This window comes from Schistocerca nitens, chromosome 3, assembly GCF_023898315.1.
Source record: "Schistocerca nitens isolate TAMUIC-IGC-003100 chromosome 3, iqSchNite1.1, whole genome shotgun sequence".
Classification (NCBI taxonomy): domain Eukaryota; kingdom Metazoa; phylum Arthropoda; class Insecta; order Orthoptera; family Acrididae; genus Schistocerca; species Schistocerca nitens.
The window spans coordinates 84,863,891-84,881,771 of NC_064616.1; the positions used below are offsets into that span (position 1 = coordinate 84,863,891).

The 17,881-nt window shown below is 47.1% G+C and overlaps 1 protein-coding gene across 3 annotated transcripts in view; it reads right to left on the minus strand.

Annotated features, from left to right (window-relative positions):
* The window catches only part of LOC126248053 (protein transport protein Sec16A-like), a 252,926-nt gene that overhangs the window by 106,327 nt on the left and 128,718 nt on the right, over positions 1–17,881 (minus strand). The gene's annotated exons all lie outside the window — the stretch shown is intronic.

Sequence of the window (17,881 nt, forward strand, 5' to 3'; positions counted from 1 at the left end):
CACATGTTACTATCTTAATTACAGAGAGCAGGGAGATGATTGGGAATGGATGCACAGCCAGCATACTAGAGCTAGTCAGTGGATCATGTTAACTGGTCAGTAAGTCCGAGTTTTCAACTAGTGTGCCACCATCTATTAGCTCCAGTACTACCATATGAGATGACAAACAAATCTGAGACTGGCTGGAGCAAATGGAGGGTGTGACCATTGCACTGAAATAGTGTGTTACTGAAAGTGTGCTTCAAATGAGTATTTTCAGCAGTGTCGTAGGAGGCTATGAGAAAATGGAGGAGGTGCTCATTTGATTAAAAAAGACCCTGTGTGGTGTGGTATACTACGTCAGCTATTGCCTATGATTTGTTAATATGGAAAATTTCAAGCTGAACTGTGATATTGAGCCTAGGTAACACTGCAGGCCCTTCTTTAACTGGCTAGGTAAAGTCAATTTTAAGGGTAGAAGAAGGAAATGGCATCCTGCCTTCAACACGACCAAGTCACAACAAGTTCAATATTAAAAATATTTTTTCTTTTAAAATAACTGGCCACAATCACTAATTGCTTTCTTGTCACATACAAAAAGATGTATTTCATTGTCCTCCGGTTTTTCCTCCTTTCAGTGACAAAATTTACAATGTTTCTATTACTTTAAATTGAAATGCAATCTTCAAATCTTTCCTCACCATACTAACAACTTTGTCCTCATAAAACTTATTCCATTGAATGACAGACTGATTAGAGTGGCAATCAGTTTTCACAATTATACTGCATTTACCCAAGTGTAAGATGACCTTGAACATAAGACAACCCCCCTTTAAAAAGAGGCTCTTTGAGACAAATTTGTTTTTTACATATTCTGTCTAACCAAAATACCAAACTTTTATTGACTTAAGTGACTTGCCTAAAATGTTAACATTACACCTATTCTAAATTTATGCCACTTATTGATTGTCTATATTTTGATAATACGAGGAGGAATAAAAGAAACAAAAAGGAATTTTTTACAATAATTTTTATCTTCATTGCCTTTTTTCTGTAGTTAGCCAGTCGTCTGTGGTATCACTATTTTTAATCATCATCATCATCATCATCATATCATCGTCATCCTAATAAAACAGCTGTGAGACTTAACATCTCTGTTTTCACAAATATACGGCTATTTCTTCCAAATATGTTGGGATTTTTGAGTCTGTGGTTACTATGGGACTTGAGAACATAACTGTTTTTTCTGAACACTTGGTGGATTTAACTTCTATACCGATGTGAGATGTTACAATATCTCTTGTTTCCAAACACATTGTCTGCCCACTGCTCTCACATTGGCTAGGATCAACAGCTGACACATCCCAATCATTCCCGTCATATCTCATGGTGTGCATCGACAACAGTGCTGCATGAAACACGTAAGCACACCATTGGTCTCAACTTAGACCTTTTGCACCTCCCGCAGACATGTACACTATGCGATCTCAAGTATCCAGGCACCTGGCTGATTGGTTGGTTTAAGGGGTTAAGGAGAGGGGGGGTGGAGGGGGGGGGGGGACCAAACTGCGAGGTCATCAGTCCCTTGTTCCCAGTAGAACAATTACCCAAGGGAAAGAAGAAGTATGGCACAATAACAAGAGGAAGAACGACAGAAGGACAATCAACACTACTATGGACAAAAACAGGAGAAGAAAACCACAGAGAGAGACACAAGAAACAGGGAGAAGAAGTTAAAAACAAGAAAGCAAATTACCAAGGCTGGCTGACCATGAGAATAAAAAAGGAGAAGCCAGCCACTCTGAAACATATGAAAACTTCCATCCTAAAAGTCCTAGGGTACAGGACACAGAGGGACAAAGGACATGTGCTAAAACTCATATCAAATGATAAAACCCACTCTCACGTATAAAACTTAAAACTAAAGCTGCTGTTAAGGCATTGTCACCCAACACCGAAGGTAGGGTGCTGAGAAAGTTATAAGTCCACTGCAGAGCAGCTAAAAGTGGGCAGTCTGGCAAGAGGTGGATGACTGTTATTTGGGGGCCACAGCGACAATGAGGTGGGTCCTCGTGACGGAGGAGGTAACTGTGTGCGAGCCACGCATGGCCAATGCTGAGCCGACAAAGGACAACAGATTCCCCGCGAGAAGCCCGCAGGGAAGACTTCCACACATTTGCAGTCTTCTTAATGACACACAGTTTGGTGTGCATAATGTTATGCCACTCCGTCTCCCAAAGTCGAAAAACCTTGCGGCGTAACACAGAATGCAGGTCAGTTTCAGAGATGCCCATCTCCAGGAGTGGTTTCTGCATTGCCTGTTTGGCCAGCCTGTCAGCAAGTTCATTGCCTGGGAGAATGGACCAAACTACGAGGTCATCGGTCCCTTGTTCCTAATAAAACAATGCCAGAAGTGTGAGAATAAAACAGACATAACACAAAACAGAAAGAAAGGAAAAGCCACAAGAACGAAGGGAAGGCAACGGAGATTAAAAGGAACAAAAGAGGACACGAAAACAACAGAGAGATGCTAGAAACAGAAGAGAGTAAGACATGAAAGCAGATTACAGTGGCTGGCCAACCACGAGAATAAAAACGGAAAGCCAGCCAGTGTGCAACACATTAAAACAACCACCCTAAAAGCAATAGGGTGGAGGACACACAGGGACAAAGGACGTGCTAAAACCTACATAGAAGTATAAAACCCACTCTCGCAGATAAAACATAAAACTAAAGCTGCTGTGGAGGCATTGTCGCCCAACACCCAAGGCAGGGTGCTGGAAAAGTTAAAAGTCTGCCGCAGAGCGGCTAAAAGTGGGCAGTTCAGCAAGAGGTGGACGACTGTCACTTGGGAGCCACAGCGACATTGAGGTGGGTCCTCACAACGGATTAGGTTACCATGCGTTAGCCACGTATGGCCAATGCGGAGCCGCCAGAGGACAACTGATTCCCTGTGAGAGGCCTGCATGGAAGACTTACACACACTCATAGTCTCCGTAATGGCATGCAGTTTGTTGTGCATGCTGTTCTGCCATTCCGTCTCCCTAAGCCGGAAAACCCTGCGATGTAAGACAGAATGCAGGTCAGCTTCGGAGATGCCTATCTCCAGAAGCGGTTTCCGCGTCACCTGTTTGGCCAGCCTGTCAGCAAGATCGTTGCCGGGGATTCCGACATGTCCTGGGGTCCACACAAACACCACAGAACATTGGGACTGTTCCAGGGTATAGTTGGACTCCTCAACGGACGCTACCAGAGGGTGGCGAGGGTAGCACTGGGGATAGCTTGTAGGCTACTCAATGAGTCAGTACACAGGAGAAATGACTCGTCAGGGCATGAGCGGATGTAATCAAGAGCACGAGATATGGCCGCCACCTCTGCAGTGAAGACACTGCAGCCAACTGGCAAGCAGTGCTGCTCAATATGTTCTCCATAGAAATATGTGAAGCCTACATGACCATCAGCCATTGAGCCATTGGTGTTAACCACTTCAGAGCCCCGGAACACGTCAAGAATTGAGAGGAAGTGACAGCGGAGGGTGGTGGGGTTAATGAAGTCCTTAGGACCATGCAAAAGGTCCAGACGAAGCTGCAGTGGGGGGACACCAGCCTCCACCAGTATGCTGGTCACCGGACTCGTTCTAAAAGCACCTGTCGCGAACTGAACCCCACAGTGGTGCACAGGGTCGAGTTAACGCAATACTGAAGGCGCTGTCGAGCCATAAACCACACTCCCATAGTCAGTTCGGGATTGGACAAGGGCTCTGTAGAACTGCAGCAGCGTACAGCGACCTGCACCCCAATCGGTGTTGCTCAGGCAATGGAGGGCATTGAGGTGCTGCCAGCACTTATGCTTAAGCTGATGAAGATGAGGGACCCAAGTCAATCGAGAGTCGAAAAGCAGTCCTAGGAATTGATATGTCTCCACTACAGTGAGTGGATCATCATTACGGTAAAGTGCGGGTTCCGGATGAACAGTACGATGCCAACAGAAGTGCATGACACACTTGACTTTCCAGCTGAAAACTGGAAGCCGTGGGCTAGATCCCATGATTGCGCCTTGTGGATGGCTCCCAGGAGGCGCCGCTGAGCAACAACAGTACTGGAGCAGCAGTACGAAATGCAGAAGTCGTCTGCACACAGAAAAGGTGAGACGGAGGGCCCGACAGCTGCTGCTAGACCATTAATGGCCACTAAAAATAGAGACACACTCAATACAGAGCCCTGCAGGATTCCTTTCTCCTGGGTATGGATGGAACTATGGGAGTCACCAACTTGGACATGGAAAGTACGGAGCAATAGGAGGTTTTGAATAAAAACCGGGAGTGGTCCCTAAACACCCCACTCATACAATGTGGCACGGATACGATGTCGCCAGGTTGTGTCACATGCTTTACGTAAGTCAAAAAAGACAGCAATCAGGTTTTGCCGTCTGGACACAAGATTATCAGTGGTAGAGCGACCCTGGCGGAAGCCACCCTGACATGGAGCCAGCAAGCCACATGACTCCAGGATCCAACCCAACCGCCGACATACCATATGTTCCAGCAGCTTACAAAGAACATTGGTGAGGCTGATGGGCCGACAGCTTTCCACATCAAGTGGGTTTTTATGGGGTTTGAGCATGGGAATGATGGTGCTCTCCCGCCACTGCGATAGAAAGAAGCCATCGCACCAGAGCAGGGTGAAGATGACACGAAGATGTCGCTTGTAGTCAGAGGAGAGATGTTTAATCATGTGTCTGTGGATGCGATCAGGCCCAGGAGCTGTGTCGGGGCAATGTGCAAGGGCACTGAGGAACTCCCACTCTGTAAATGGGGTGTTATACGGTTCACTGCAGCATGTAGTGAATGAGAGGACGTTCCCCTATAGCCGCCGTTTGAGTGTATGAAAGGCTGGGGGGTAATTCTCAGACGCAGAGGCTCGAGCAAAGTGCTCAGCAAAGTGCTCCACAATCGCATTTGCATCGGTACATAACTCGCCATTTATGATAACACTGGGGACAGCTGTTGGGGCCTGGTACCTGAAACGTTGTTTGATCTTTGCCCAGACTTGGGAAGGTGACGTGTGGCACCCACTGTTGGAGACTTATCTCTCCCAACATTCCTTCTTCCGTTGTTTGATAAGGTAGGGAACATCAGCACGGAGCCGTTTAAAGGCTATGAGGTTCTCCAGGGAAGGGTGCCGCTTATGCCACTGTAGAGCTTGCCAACACTCCTTAATTGCTTCAGCGACTTCTGGTGACCACCGAGGGACTGCCTTATGCCTCAGGCACCCTAAACAGCGAGGGATTGCGTTTTCTGCCACAGAAACAATTGTGCTAGTCACCTGCTCAACCACCACATCGATGTTACCATGTGGTGAAGATTCAGCGGTGACAGCAGAGGTGAAAGTTCCCCAGTCCGCCTTGTTCAAAGCCCATCTGGGCAGGTATCCGTGTGCCTGATGCTGGGGCAGTGGCATGAAGATGGGGAAGTGGTCACTACCACACAGGTCTTCATGTGCTCTCCAGTGGATAGATGGGAGAAGTCCTGGGCTGCAAATTGATAAATCAATGGCCAAGTAGCTACCATGAGCCTCACTTAAATGTGTGTATTTAATAGGCATTTAATATGTATTTATTAATGTATTAATAGGTATTTAATAGGCAGAGGTCGAATTGCGACAGTAAAGTTTCGACATCTCTGCCTCGGCCAGTAAGCATGGTACCACCCCACAAGGGGTTATGGGCATTAAAATCTCCCAGAAGAAGGAAAGGTTTAGGGAGTTGATCAATCACTGCAGCTAATACATTCAGGGGTACTGCACTATCTGGATGAAGATATACATTGCAGACAGTTATTCCCTGCGTCGCCCTTATTCTGAAAGCCACAGCTCCAAGAGGGGTTTGAAGGGGCACATGTTCACTACAGACCAAGTTTAGGACATAAATGCAAACTCGACCTGATACTCGATTATAATCGCTACGGTTCCTGTAATATCCCTTATAGCCACGGAGGGCAGGGGTCCGCAATGCTGGGAACCAGGTTCCTTGGAGGGCAATGCAGATAGCAGGTGTAAAGGTTAACAGTTGTCGTAGTTCAGCCAGGAGGTGGAAAAAAACGCTGCACGCCTCAGAGTCAACTGCTGCCACCGATTTATTGCCTGAGCAGTCTATACCCTCTGTGTCTGAGGGTCTGGTGAGATCTAGGTCCTCAGCGGATGCCAAAATCTCCACCCCATCCTCAGCCGCAGAGCTTGTAGGTAGCGGCGGTGTGGGTGACACCGCAATTTCCTTGGTCTTACGGGTTTTCTTTTTGGATTTGGATTTCTCTCGCTGCTCCTTGGGTTTCCCCAGCTGTGAGGACTTCACTGACTCAGTCTCTGGGACTGAGGATGAGCATGAAGCCCTATGACCAGCTGCTTTTCGGCTCTTCAGCCACTGATGGGTGTCGTCTTTCCCACTAGAAGAAACCTGGGAAGGGAGTAACCCAAGGGACCGGGACCCCTTCCTAGCAAAGAGAAACTGAAGAAGACTTACGCTTCTCTGGCTTAGAAGGGGAGACGGACGTCCACGATGGTTTGGGGGGGGGGGGGGGGGGAAGGTGGTGTTGCTCCCAAAGTAGGTGGTGCAGGAGCAAAAGGGAGGGAAATGCCCCCCCATCATCAAAGGGGCAGGTGTAGTCTTCTGGCTCTGAGAGGGGACCTGGGTTGGCGGAGCTGATGGTGGCAGAACAGTTGTAGTGGCGGCGTAAGACGATGTCATACGCACAGGATGCAGGGGTTCAAATTTTCTCTTAGTCTCAGTGTAAGTCATTCTGTCCAGGGTCTTGTACTCCACGATTTTCCTTTCTTTCTGGAGAATCCTGCAGTCACTTGAGCAAGGCAAATGGTGCTCTCCGCATTTGACACAGATGGGAGGCGGGGCACATGGAGTATTGGGATGTGATGGGTGTCCGCAATCTCGGCATGTGATGCTGAAAGTACACTGGGAAGACATATGGCCGAAGTTCCAGCACTTAAAGCACCGCATCGGGGAAGGAATATAGGGCTTTACATCACACCAGTAGACCATCACCTTGACCTTCTCGGGCAATGTATCACCCTCAAAGGCGAAAATGGCAACCCGATTGTCCTTCAGACCCCGGTGGACACGCCGGGTGAAATGTACACCTCGCCGCTCTAAATTGGTGTGCAGCTCATCGTCGGACTGCAAAAGAAGGTCTCTGTGAAATATGATACCCTGGAGCATATTTAAGCTCTTATGGGGCGTGATGGTTACAGAAACATCCCCCAGTTTGTCACAAGCGAGTAACTCCTGTGACAGGGAGGATGCTGGTTTGATCAAGGCTGACCCAGATCTCATTTTGGACAAGCCCTTCACCTCCCCGAACTTGTCCTCTACATGCTCAACAAAAAACTAAGGCTTCATCGTCATGAAATATTTCCCATCAGCTCTCGAACATACAAGGTAACGGGGCGAATAAGATCCGCTGCCATCCCTAGCCTGATGTTCCTCCCATGGTGTGGCCAGGGAGGGGAATGATTTGGGATCGTACTTCTGTGTGTTGAATTGAGCTCCTGATCGCTTAGAGACTGCTGATGTTTCACCACCAGCAAGAGATGATGGACTACGCTTCATCGCGTGTCATCCACCCTGATGGCACCCACTCCAACCAGGGGGCCTCCCCACATGCGCCACCCAGCCGCAGCAAAGACCACCTGGCAGGATAGCCATTGCCGGGAGTCCCGATGCCCCAGGGGGATGGGCACCTACCCCTTGGCATACATGTGGAGTTAACAGAGCAGGCATCAGCAGAGCGATCCCTGTGGGGCCAAGGGTACGTGGCAGCCCCACCACAACGGACTGGCTACCGTGCTGGATATCAATTGCAAAGAAGTCCATGATCATCGTCGATGCAGAAATCGACACTGCATAGTACATGGTGGAAAACGCACCCAGGAAGGTGTCCTCGCCCAAGAAATGGAGAATGGACAGGAATGCAATGTGACGACGAGAAATTGGGCTAAAGATCTCAATGCACGATGGACACGATGCACCTTGTAAGGCGCCCTTCCCCAATTGGCTCACTCTTCGGGAAAATTTTGAAGAATGGAGGTCGAACCCTACAGGGGACCATCACATAAAGGCCGGGACATGTGAAACTCCTTTTAGTGGACTCGTACAACATGCAGGAATACCTCGGGCCTATTCTAACCCCCAGACCCGCAGGGGGGAGTCAGAACAGAGAAGAAACAGAACAGGAACAGATGTACTGAAGTGCACGAGATATGGCCACAAGCTCTGAAGTGAAAACACTGCAGCCAGCAGGCAAGGAATGCTGTCCAATCTGGTCTCTGTGGACACAGGCAAAGCCATCATTACCATGCCATCAAGCTGTTGGAGTAAACAATTTCTGAGCCCTGGAACATGTCAAGAATAGAGAGGAAGAGATAGCGGAGAGCAGTGGGGTTAACGGAGTGCTTAGGGCCATGCAAAAGTTCCAGACAAAGCTTTGGCCAAGGTGTACACCACGGAGATGTATGTGAATGAACTTCAAGTAGAGGTTGGTAAAGGGAAGGAATCCAGTTCGGAGAGAAGGGATTGCACGAAAACTGCAATCATGAGTCCTGACCTGGGTCACCGATGAGGGAGATGAACTGCCGTGGGTGGGAAAAGGAGATGGTAATTCGGATGCTCAGGAGAACTACGAATGTGTACAACATAACTGGTGAGCAGTTGTGCATGCCGGATCTGCGATGGAAGGACTAAGGCCACCACAAGGACACTGGTCACCAGACTCATTCTAAAAGCTCCCATCGCTAGGCAAACGCCACAGTGGTGCACTGGGTTGAAAAACCGCAACACTGAGGGTGCCGCCAAACCATAAACCAGACTCCCATAGTCAAGGCGGGATTGAACAAGGGCACTGTAGAGCTGCAGCAGCGTAGAGAGATCTGCACCCCTGCACCCCAGTTGGTGTTGCTCAGGCAGCGGAGGGCATTGAGGTGCTGCCAGCACGTCCGCATAAACTGGTGAAAGTGAGGTCGCTAAGTCAATCAGGCGTTGAAAACCAGTCCTAAGAATCGATATGTCTCCACTACAGTGAGTGGATCATCATTAAGATAAAGTTCAGGTTCCGGATGAACACTACATCGCCGAAATAAGTACACGACACACGACTTCGTGGCTGAAAACTGGAAGCCGTGGGCTAGAGCCCATGACTGCGCCTTGTGAATGGCTACCTGCAGCAACACCTGTACTGGAGGAGCAATACGAAATGCAGAAGTCATCCGCATACAGAGAAGGGGAGACTGATGGCCCTATAGCTGCTGCTAGGCCATTAATGGCTACTAAAAATAGAGATACACTTAATATGGAGCCCTGCGGAATGCCATTCTCCTGAATATGGGAGAACTATGGGAGGCACCAATTTGGACATGGAAAGTATGGAGCGACAGGAAGTTTCGGATCAAAATCGGGAGCAGGCCCCGGACACCCCACCCATACAATGTGGCAAGGATATGATGTCGCCAGGTCATGTCATTTACTTTACGTAAGTCGAAAAAGATGGCAATCAAGTGTTGGCGTCTGGAAAAGGCTGTTTGGATGGCAGACTTGAGGGACACTAGATTGTCAGTGGTAGAGACAACGTGGCGGAAGCCACCCTGACATGGAGCCAGCAAGCCACATGACTCCAGGACCCAACCCAACCGCCGACATACCATATGTTCCAGCAGCTTACAAAGAACATTGGTGAGGCTGATGGGCCGATAGCTTTCCACATCAAGTGGGTTTTTACTGGGTTTGAGCATGGGAATGATGGTGCTCTCCTGCCACTGCGATAGAAAGAAGCCATTGCACCAGAGCAGGTTGAAGATGACATGAATATGTCGCTTGTAGTCAGATGAGAGATGTTTAATTATCTGGCTGTGGATGCAATCAGGCCCAGGAGCTGTGTCGGGGCAATGTGCAAGGATGCTGAGGAGTTCCCACTCTGTAAATGGGGCATTATAGGGTTCACTGTGGCGTGTAGTGAACGAGAGAGCATTCTGTTCCATCCGCATTTTTGAGGGTGCGAAAGGCTGGGGGGGGGGGGGGGGGCAGTTCTCCAACACAGAGGCTCTAGCATAGTGATCAACAAAGTGCTTGGCAATCGCATCTGTGTTGGTAGAGAGCATGCCATTGATGTTAATGCTAGGGACACCTGTTGGGGTCTAGTACCCAAAAAGACGTCGGATCTTCGTCGACACTTCAGAAGGTGACGTATGGCACCCAATGGTCGACACGTACCTCTCCGACACTCCTGTTTCCGTCTTTTATAAGCAGGCAAACGCGGCACTGAGCTGCTTAAAGGCTATTAGGTGCTCTCAGGAAGGGTGCCATTTATGTCCGACCACCAAGGTATTGTCTTTTGCCGGGGACACCATAGGGAACAGGTGATTGTGTTTTCCACTGCAGAAGCGATTGTTGTAGTGACCTGCTCAATCATAACACCGATGGCACCATTTGGGGGAGATTCAACAGTGACAGCAGAGGTGAAGGCTACCCAGTCTGCCTTGTTTAAAGAAAATTTGGGTGGGCATCCACAGGCATGACGCCAGAAGTCCTGGGCTGCAAACTGATAAATCAATGACTTAGTAACTACCATGAGCCACACTGAAATGTGTGACAGCCCCAGTATTTAAGAGGCAGAGGTCGAGTTGGGACAGTAAATTTTCAACATCTCTGCCACAGTCACTAAGCATGCTGTTACGCCACAAGGGGTTATGGCCTTTAAAATCTCCCAAAAGTAGGAAAGGTTTAGGAAGTTGATCAGTCAGTGCAGCCACTATGTTCAGGAGTACCGCACCATCTGGAGGGAGATTATGTTGCAGACAGTTATTTCCTGCATCGTCCATACCCTGACAGCCACAGCTTCAAGAGGAGTTTGAAGGGGCACAGGTTCACTACATACCGAGTTCAGGACATAAACGCAAACTCCACCTGACACACTATTATATTCGCTATGGTTCTTGTAATATCCCCTGTGGCCGCGAAGGGCAGGGGTCCGCATTGCCAGGAACCAGTTTTCCTGGAGGGCAATGCTGAAAACAGATGTACAGCTTAACAGTTCCCATAACTCAGCCACATGGTGGAGAAAACCACCGCAATTCCACTGGAGGATGACGGGATCGTAAGACTGGGAAGGCATGAAACACTCAATGAGGCAGTCTACGCCTCCGGGTCACCTGCTGCCAAACTTATTTCCTGAACAGGCTATATCCATTGTATCTGAGGGTCTGGTGAGATCTAGGTCCTCAGCGGATGCCAGATTCTTCATCTCTTCCTCAGACACATAGCTTGTAGGCAGCGGTGGTGTGGGTGCCACCACATTTCCCTTGGCCTTCAGGTCATCTTTCTGGATTTCTCTCGCTGATCCTTGGGTTTCTCTGGCTGGGAGGGCTTCACTGATTCAGTCTCCGGGACTGAGGATGACCATGAAGCCCTACGACCAGCTGCTTTTGGGCAATTCAGCCACTAGCGGGTGTCATCTTTCACACTAGCAGAAAGCTGGGAAGGGAGTGACCCAAGGGACTCCTTCCTAGCGAGAGGAGCTGAAGAAGACTTACACTTCTCCAGCTGAGAAGATGGTTGGGGGTACAGTGTTCCCAAGGTAGGTGGTGCAAGAGCAACGTGAAGGGAAGTGTCCCCACCATGAAGGGGGCAGGTGTAGTCTTACGGCTCTGTGAGCTGACTGGAATTCGCGGAACTAATGGGGCTACAACTTTTCTCATAGGGGCAGCATAAGAGGACGTCATAGTCATAGGATGCAGGCGCTCAAATTTCCTCTTGGCCTCAGTGTAGGTCAGTTGCTCCAGGGTCTTGTATTCCATGATTTTCCTTTGTTGCTGTAAAATCCTGCAGTCTGGTGAGCAAGGGAAATGATGCTTTCCACAGTTGACACAGATGGGAGGTGGGAAACATGAAGTATTGGGATGGGATTGACGTCCACAATCTCGACATGTGATGCTGGAAGTATAGTGGGAAGACATATGGCCGAACTTCCAGCACTTAAATCAGCCCATCGCGGGAGGGACATATGGCTTGACATCATGGCAGTAGACCATCACCTTGACCTTCTCGGGTAATGTGTCACCCTCGAAGGCAAAGATGAAGGCATCGGTGGCAACCTGATTATCCCTCGAACCCCGACGGACGCGCCCGATGAAATGAATGCTTAGTCGCTGTAAGTTCACACGCAGCTCATAGTCAGACTGCAAAAGAAGGTCACTGTGGAATATAATACCCCGTACCATATTTAAGCTGTTATGAGGTGTGATGGTACTGCCCAAACTTGTCCTCTAAATTCTCTACAAAAAACTGAGGCTTTATCCAGACAAAGGAGTCCCCATCAACTCTCATACATACAAGGTACCGGGGCGAATAAGGTTCGCTGCCATCCTTAGCATGGCGTTCCTCCCATGGTGTGCCCAGAGAGGGAAATGATTTAGTATCATACTTCCTTGCATTGTACTGAGACTTGGAATGCTTAGAGACTGCTGGTGTTTGATCACCAGCAATTGATGACGTGGTACACTTCCTCGCGCGTCATACGCCTTGATGTCACCCACTCCGACTGGGAGCCCTCCCCACAGGTGCCACCCAGCCATAGCAAAGGCCACCTGGCAGGATGGCCATTGCCGGGAGTCCGGATGCCCCAGGGTGACGGGCATCTACTTCTTGGCATACGTGGGGAGTTCACGGCGCAGGCATCAGAAGAGCGATCCCTGTGTTGTCAGGAGGCTACAGCCAACAGGGTACATGGGGACCCACCACAATGAACTGTCTACCGTGCTGGGTATGAGGTGCAAAGAATTCCATGGTCATTGTTGGTGCATGAAACGACACTGCATAATGGGTGGAGGAATATGCACTTCAAAGATGGAGGATAAGCGGGACTGCAATGCCACGACGAGATAGCGGGCTAAAGATCTCAATGCATGATGGACACGATGCACCACGTAAGGCACCCTTTCCCAATTGGCTCGCTCTTCAGTAAAATTTTGAGAAAAATGGAGGTCAAACCCTACAGGGGACCACCATATAAAGGCCGAATGGTGTGAGACTCCTTTTAGTCGCATCTTATGACAGGCAGGAATACCTCGGGCCTATTCTAACCTCTGGGCCTGCAGGGGGACACCTGGCTGAAAATGACTTACAAGCTCATGGTGCCCTCCACTGGTAATGCTGGAATTCAATATGGTGTTGACCAACCCTTCGCCTTGATGACGGTTTCCACTCTCACACGCATACGTTCTATCATGTGCTGGAAAGTTTCTTGGGGAATGGCAGCCCATTCTTCACCCACTGCTGCACTGAGGAGAGGTATCGATGTCGTTTGGTGAGGCCTGGCATGAAGTCTGTGTTCCAAAACATACAAAAGGTGTTCTATAGGATTCAGGTCTGGAATCTGTGCAGGACAGTCCATTACAGGGATGTTATTGTCATATAACCACTCCGCCACAGGCCCTGCATTATGAACAGGTGCTTGATCGTATTGAAAGATGCAATCGCCATCCCCAAATTGCTCGTCAACAGTGGGAAGCAAGAAGGTGCTTAAAGCATCAATGTAGGTCTGTGCTGTGATAGTGCCACGCAAAACAACAAGGGGTGCAAGCCCCCTCCATGAAAAACATGACCACACCATAACACCACCACCTCCGAATTTTACTGTTGGCACTACACACACTGGCAGATAATGTTCTTCACCAGGCGTACCCACACCCTGCCATCGAATCGTCACCTTGTGTACCATGATACGTCATTCCACACAACGTTTTTCCATTGGTCAAGCATCCAATGTTTACGCTCCTTACACCAAGTGAGGCGGCATTTGGCATTTACCAGTGTGATGTGTGGCGTACGAGTAGCCGCTCGAACATGACATCCAAGTTTTCTTAACTCCTGCCTAACTGTCATAGTACTTGCAGTGGATCCTGATGCTGTTTGGAATCCTGTGTGATAGTCTGGATAAATGTCTGCTTATTACACATTACGACCCTCTTCAACTGTCGGCAGTCTCTGTCAGTCAACAGATGAAGTTGGCCTGTACGCTTTTGTACTGTAGGTGTCCCTTCACGTTTCTGCTTCACTAGGGCATCAAAAACAGTGGACAGAGGGATGTTAAGGAGCATGGAAATCTCGTGTACAGACGTATGACACACATGACACCCAATCACTTGACCATGTTCGAAGTCCGTGAGTTCCGCGGAGTGCCCCAGTCTCCTCTCTCGTGATGTCTAATGACAACTTAAGTCACTGATATGGAGTACCTGACAGGAAGTGGCAGCACAATGCACCTAATATGAAAAACACATGTTTTTGGGGAAGTCCAGATACTGTTGATCACATAGAGTATGCTACTGTTGAATATTCATCCAATTCTGAAGTCAGTTTGATTCAGAGTGCTGATAGACACACAAAAATTGCAGTTGAAAAATGGCAGATGTTCATAAAAAGCCAACGTATGCAGTATACATTCCCATGGTACTGCTCAACATTTCCCTCTCCACACTCGTCTTAGGCCTCAGCCAAGCAACAAAAAATGAGCAACAAAAAGATGGCATAAGCACTGCTACAGAAGTGCTGAAACAATAATGTACCTGTTGGTCTGGGTTGTGGCTTAAGGTACGAGTGCACATGCAATGTGCAAGACTTGCCCCCATCTGGTCTACACAGCAGTTTCTCCCTGTCATCGTCGGATATCCGTTGTATTGCAGAATGGCACCAACCTAGTCTGGAAGTACGAGGGTCACTGAAAATGTCACGGCTACTATTTTTTGTCTTGAAAATGGCAATGAATTAAAAAATTCCGAAATATGCAAATGGAAGATTAGTTCATATGTAAACATTACTTATAAGGATATGGATGAACACACACACACACACTGCCATAAAGATATAGTATGAGAAAAAAAGACGAAGCATATTTTGTCATTTAAAATGTGCTTTACTGTCAACTGCATCTGTACACGATACTACAGGGCAGGAATGCGGACCTGTGACATCTTAAGAGTCCCTCGAAATAGTCTTCCAATGAATACATCACACACTGCCAATGCTGTGGAAGATAATGAATACCTGCGGCCTCAAAACTAGCAAATTGTAGGATCTCACACATGACTGCTGTGGCAATGTCTTCACATGTTCCAAAGTGTTTTTCACACAGCGGCTCTTTCAATTTTGGTATGAGGTCATAATCACAAGGTGATAAGTCATAAATATGAGTATTTCCCATCCCCATTGCAAGAGCAAATTCCTCACACACTCTGCCATATGGGCTTTCATGTTTTCCTGAAAAATTAATGCACTGTGTAGACGTCCAAGACATTTCTCCCGATTAGCTTCTTTTAGATGTTGTTACAGGAAAGTTCCAAAGTAGTACAAAGCATTAACAGTTTGCCCATGTGGGACAAAAATAGCACAAAATCACTCCTCTAATGTCATTGGCTATGATAAACATTAACTGTTTGGTGAACCTGGATGATGCCACTCCACAAACTGGCGTTTCAGTTCTCCAGTTCTGGCTCATAGGGCCTGGCCAAAATTCATCTATGTTGACGATTCTTGCAAGCATATTGTCTCCCTCCTCATAATGCGCTTGATGCACACGTCAAGTTTTGTAGCATGTCCACTTTTCCATTTCACTCAGTGCATGAGGCACCCATTTTGCAGCAACTTAACATGTGTATAGCTCGTCACGTAAAATTCTGTTGTCTTCTCAATAACAGTATGTTGCTGTAATTCCTGTGGCATCCATCTTCTGTCATTCTCCAAGCACAGAGTGATCTGGGCGCGAGAACAGTCCATATGTACATGGACAGGCTGCCCAGATTGGTGCATGTTGGCCACTGCAACTCTCCCTGCCTGGATGTATCTACCCACTAAGCAACCATTCGATACAGTAGAGCAGCATTTTCTACAGCTTTCACAAGCTCCTTGTGGCATTGTTGCACATTCCTTCCCTGGTGAACTGCAATCCCCATGTAAGAGTGCTGTACAAGTTGGGTACATCCATCCTGGATGTATGCTCAACTCACACTGTTGTCTTTCTTCGTGCTTTGTTCTCCTGGAAAGGACTGCCATCTAGTGTCACATCACATTAATGTGGATTCTTGGGGAGACCCCTGATGGCATGAAGTGCACATAGTTAGTAACATAGTATTGTGTGCTGTTGCAATTGACAGTAAAACACATTTGCAATGACAAACTTTTTTCATCTTTTGCCTTGTGATGTATATCTTTATGATGGTGTGTATGTTCATCCACCTGCCTACATTTAATGTTTATATATGAACTAACCTTCCATTCACATATTTCAAAAGTTTTTGATTCATTACTGTTTTTGAGACAAAAAATAGTGCCATGACTTCTGCAGTGATTCTTATATTTTGTGAAGTGATCTAACAGTGAAGTACAATGCTTCATTTGCTTTAGAAAATTAAAGTTCTGTCTGCCATTTCTATGAAATAATAGAAGAGGAAGGAAATCACGGCAACAGTAATACATTAAAACTTAACATCAACTCATTCATAGTATACAATAAGAATAGAAAGTAGCTGATATGTTGCTCGTATCTACATAATATACCTTTATTTGCTTGTAGCGCTTGAAAATGTATAAGTTAACATGAAAAATGAGGTTCTCCAAATCAGTTTTCACACTTTAGTAATAATTATCCATAATGACCAAATAGTGGTATGATCCCCAATTACAACATGAGTTTAGAGCAGAGTTTCATAAAATTAGAATCAGTAGGAGAATATGTGAGATTTTTTGTAATATTCAACCACTTTCACTCTTTGAGCAAAGCAGTGAATGGTGAATGGACGAAGTTTTCTTTTATTTGGCTATTTAATATTTTGATTCTATTTACTTTGAAACTGAGAGAGTCAACATTTTTCAATCTTTGTCTGATTGCTACATTTATTACAGGAAACCATAAGAATGAAAACCAAAAATTGGTTATTTCAGAAACCAGTTATTTTGAGCAGTTTTAACACTCAGGTTAAACTGGCTCGTCCATCTATAGTCTTTATGCAAGCAGTTATTCAGCTTGGCACTGATTGGTGGCATTGTTGGATGTCCTCCTGAGTGATATCATGGCAAATTCTGCCCAACTGGTACATCAGATCATCAAAATCCTGAGTCTGGTTGGAGGGCTCAGCCCATAATTCTCCAAGCATTCTCAGTTGGGGAGAGAACCCAGTGACCTTTCTGGCCAAGGCAGTATTTGGAAAGCACGAAGATAAGGAGTAGAAACTCTTGTTGCGTGCGGGTTGGCAATATCTTGCTAAAATGTAGGCCCAAGATGGCTTCCCACAAAGAGCAACAACTGTCAGATGAATACACGTAGGTGGTCCAGGTCATCTTACAAAAATTGAAATTGATTCTTTGACTCAGTATTATGGACTAGCAATAAGGAGAAATGTGGGAGATTTGGAGAGCATGAGATGAGCTGTTTGTTCAACATGGTTTCACAGAGTGTCAACAGTTGAAACCCCACAGCATGGTTTGTGTCCAAAAGGGGAAGATTCGTGGTGTAAGCACTGGTTGAGCAATTCTACAGGCATACAATATACCCACAAGCATTCTTGATACTAGGCAATTAGATCTATATAAAGGGATCTGGCAAATAAAAATCTACTTAGGAAATGTATGCATGGTCTCTCTCAGAAGGCAAATGAAAGCTCCAACTGCTGTATATGGGAGAGAATACCCGAAACTGTATTTGTTGGGCTGACAGTGCTGAAGATCGGTGTAATGGATGCAATAATGACATTAAATGATGGTGCAATTTCAAGGATCAATATTATGAAGAAATTGAACATCCAGACAGGAAGGAATATGGCTTCAGCTCTAACTGCTATTAAAAAGCGACAGG